Source organism: Hippocampus comes, unplaced genomic scaffold (genome assembly GCF_001891065.2).
Source record: "Hippocampus comes isolate QL1 unplaced genomic scaffold, H_comes_QL1_v1.1 scaffold155, whole genome shotgun sequence".
Lineage (NCBI taxonomy): Eukaryota > Metazoa > Chordata > Actinopteri > Syngnathiformes > Syngnathidae > Hippocampus > Hippocampus comes.
Window position 1 is genome coordinate 681,591 of NW_017804967.1, and position 3,326 is coordinate 684,916.

The following is a 3,326-nucleotide window of genomic DNA, read 5'->3' on the forward strand; positions in this document are numbered from 1 at the left end:
CATGCCAGCACGCGTGTCGGCAAATACTACACGGTCGACTGGTTAGCACGTCCGCCTCACAGTGCAAAGCCACTTTTATTTTTATTTTATTTGTTAAAGAATATATTTTTTCAATTTTAGTTTTTTTGATTTAGTTTTCGTGAACTAAATTAACTTTGGTGGCCAACTAGTAGGTTTTGCACCGGTCAGGTCCAAGTCTGGTTCGGAAGCATTGTGCCCCTCTGTGGAAGAATTTAGCACTGAGGCTACGTAATGCGTCAAGCCACACATGCACGGACAAATTGGTACACATCAACATATATCTTGATGCAGTTAACACATGCACGGTAACAACTACCTGTTTTAAAAATTATTTATCGGCACAGTTGCAGGACTTTGTGAATGTAATTATTATTATTTAGTATTTTTTTTTGCTGACTTTATTCCTGGTGATGACTGTCAGTGAATTCTAATTTTAAAAAAAGAACTTTCCACATGCATTTGGATTGATATTTTTCTTTAAAAAAATAATTTTCATGAAAGTTATAGTAATATTGTTATGGTATCATTCTGGAAAAATAGATAGCTGTACTGTATATACAGTATAGAGTTGTACAACGCGATGGATGCATGGATAGCAGGATAGACAGACAGACAGTGAGATGCTCACAGGCAGAAAACATGATTGCAGTGCACCATGTATGGCACAGCTTGCCCTATCTATTGACAGCGCAATGTTTACACAAGGCAGGCGTGTACTGTACATCCAAATGGAGCCCGCGCAGGCAACACGCAGCCAGCCCGACCCGGTGTGAGCGGCTGGGCGTCCCACAGGGCCACGGAAGGATCTCTGGCTCTCCGTGGTTGGGAGGAGCAAGGTGATCTGTATTCATTGGCCTGCTTTGGCAAGGCCTGCTGTCACGGCCTCCCCACCCCCTCCCCATGGGAGGCACCGGCGTGTAGTGTAAATGCACGTGTGTGTGTGTGTGTGTGTGTGTGTGTATACACTTGCCTCTCATGGCACTAATGCTGCCTGACAAAGACGAATGGAGCCAGACCACCCGCTTTGAGCAAGCGGAGGTCCAGCGAGCGTCAGCGCAAAGGGAGTATTCTACATAAATAAAAAAAAGGAAAAGGAAAAAACATCGTGTAGCAAACAAGTGAGGAGGAGGAGGAGGAAGAAGTGAAGAGTATTGGAAATGCATTACGTAATTGCGAGAATGTCAAACTGATTTTCATTATGGGCCACGTAGCTCTGGTTTCCCTGAGGGGGGCCGTGATGACCGTGAGAATATTGGAAATGTATTGGAATCAGATCACGGTCATCATATTACATTTGTGTGCTTGAACTGGTTAGTCGACGAATCGACTTTACTACTCTCAATCAGCGTTTCAAATTTGAAACGCATTCATCACTAATCATTTTTTTTTGTTTTGAGCATCTCGGGCCTTCTGCTGACGTCGTCGGACTAAAACGATCGGTGGAGCAGGAAATGAGATGATGAGGGTGACAGGGGGGCTAAGCAAGGCCAAATAGTCACCATGAGTTAGCGTGGCGATGTTGAAGATATTTGAGAGAGGAGGACGACAAACAGAGGGTTTCATAGAGTGATTTATCATTTTTTACTCACCCAGTCTTTGCCGCTGGTGCTGGAGTAGCAAGAACCACCATTTCTATTCATATGCGTGACCTTGAAACGACAACTAGCAGTACAGTGCCCTCAGAAAATGCACTTCAGTGTAGACTAGAAATACATTGACATAAATATGAATTAAAAAAAAAAAAATTTAACAATTGATTTGAAAAATTATTTGTTGACCCCGACTAATGTGTTTGCTCATCTAGCGATGCAACGGACGTGTACTGACAGGCCGAACAATGAAATGCACTTCCACAAGATGGAAGAAGATACAAGAAACCGACAGTACGTGTTCATCTGGTGTCGTTTGCACAACAGAGTCCCAGCTTTGCGTGACGCGAAACAGGCAACAATTTTCAGAGAGAAAAAAAAAGGACTTTAGGATTTTGTGTATGAATGCCTTTAACTTGAAAAGTTCAATCCATATCTCATCGGATATCATTTTTGTTTGTCAGCATGAAATATATCTGACGTCAAGAACAAATGTTTTTTGCTTCTTCATGGAAAGATGACACAAGACATTATTGACGGATCATATTGATTCTTTGGGTGGAAAAACAAAATGATAAAAATATGTGGTGCTCAATTGCTTTGAATGAGAGACGAGACGGGAGTATTGGGTTAAAAAAAAAACAAACAAAAAAAAACTAGCAAGCGCATGTAGAACATGCAAAGTCCACGATGCAACCGAGCTGCCTCGAGGGAAATCCCAGATCAGGCAAATTCTCAAAACAAATTCCTCTCTGCACACCTTTACACAGAGGTTCGCAGAATTAAAGGAGGTTCTTGAGTGGTATTTGCCCTGCCGGTCTACAAAGTTTGATGTGCGGTTTTTGCATCATCGTATGTCACCAATTAACAATCTATTGACACTAAAAACATTGCAAGCAGTTTGTATCGTGGTGCCTTTCTTTAATATCGCTAAACTACGAAAAGGAGGTTGCTGTTGTGTGTACAGTAAGCAGCCTACAATACAAATCCAGTGTGTGATGGATACTTTACTTACAAAGAAGCTTTTGAAGTGAGATTACGATCTTGCGGGTGTTGACATGTAGCATGATGCTTCGGGCGAGGAGAGTCCACGAGGCCTCCTCTTACGGACCGACTGTGTCATGTGGAAGTCTGTTACAATCGTCATAATGACTGGCTTTTGCCGTGAATGCGCAGATGCTCTTTCTCTAGGCTAAAATGGCAGCCCACTTTTCTGGCCGAGAGTGGACTTCCCCCCCACCTGCTTGTGTTCACGACAAGACTCGTGTCAGACTCATGAAGACGCTCGGGAGCGGCAAGAGTGCTCATGAGAGAGAAAATGGACGAGATGGTGATTGCCAAAGGGAAACAGAAAAGCTGCGCTCGTGATAATGGGAGGCCTGCAATCAGAGAGGATAATTTCGACAGTCACATGACTGTGATGTGGTGATGACGACGGCGACGAAAGGTTTTCTTTTCTGACTGAACTGACGTGCAACGCGTTGCTTGGTTATTGTGAGCTCAATTTCTATTAGTAGCTTTGTAAACGTTTAGAGTACACTGGTACCTCTACTTATGAAATTAATTGGTTCTGGAAGAAATTTCTTAACTAGAAAATTTTGGAAGTCGAGACGCGTTTTCCATGTAAATGCCCTAATCCGTTCCAAGCCCCCCCCGCCCAACCCCCAAATTCAGACATAAATGTTTTCTAAAGCATAACAATGCATCAAAATATGT

The 3,326-nt window shown here is 42.9% G+C and overlaps 1 long non-coding RNA gene across 1 annotated transcript; it reads right to left on the reverse strand.

Moving 5' to 3' along the window:
• Positions 1-410: 410 nt before the first annotated feature.
• LOC109525881 (uncharacterized) lies at positions 411-2,978 on the reverse strand. The gene is made up of 2 exons (XR_002170220.1): positions 2,626-2,978; positions 411-1,090 (listed from the first exon to the last, which is right to left on the reverse strand). It is a non-coding gene; the product is annotated as an uncharacterized LOC109525881 (long non-coding RNA).
• Positions 2,979-3,326: the final 348 nt, after the last annotated feature.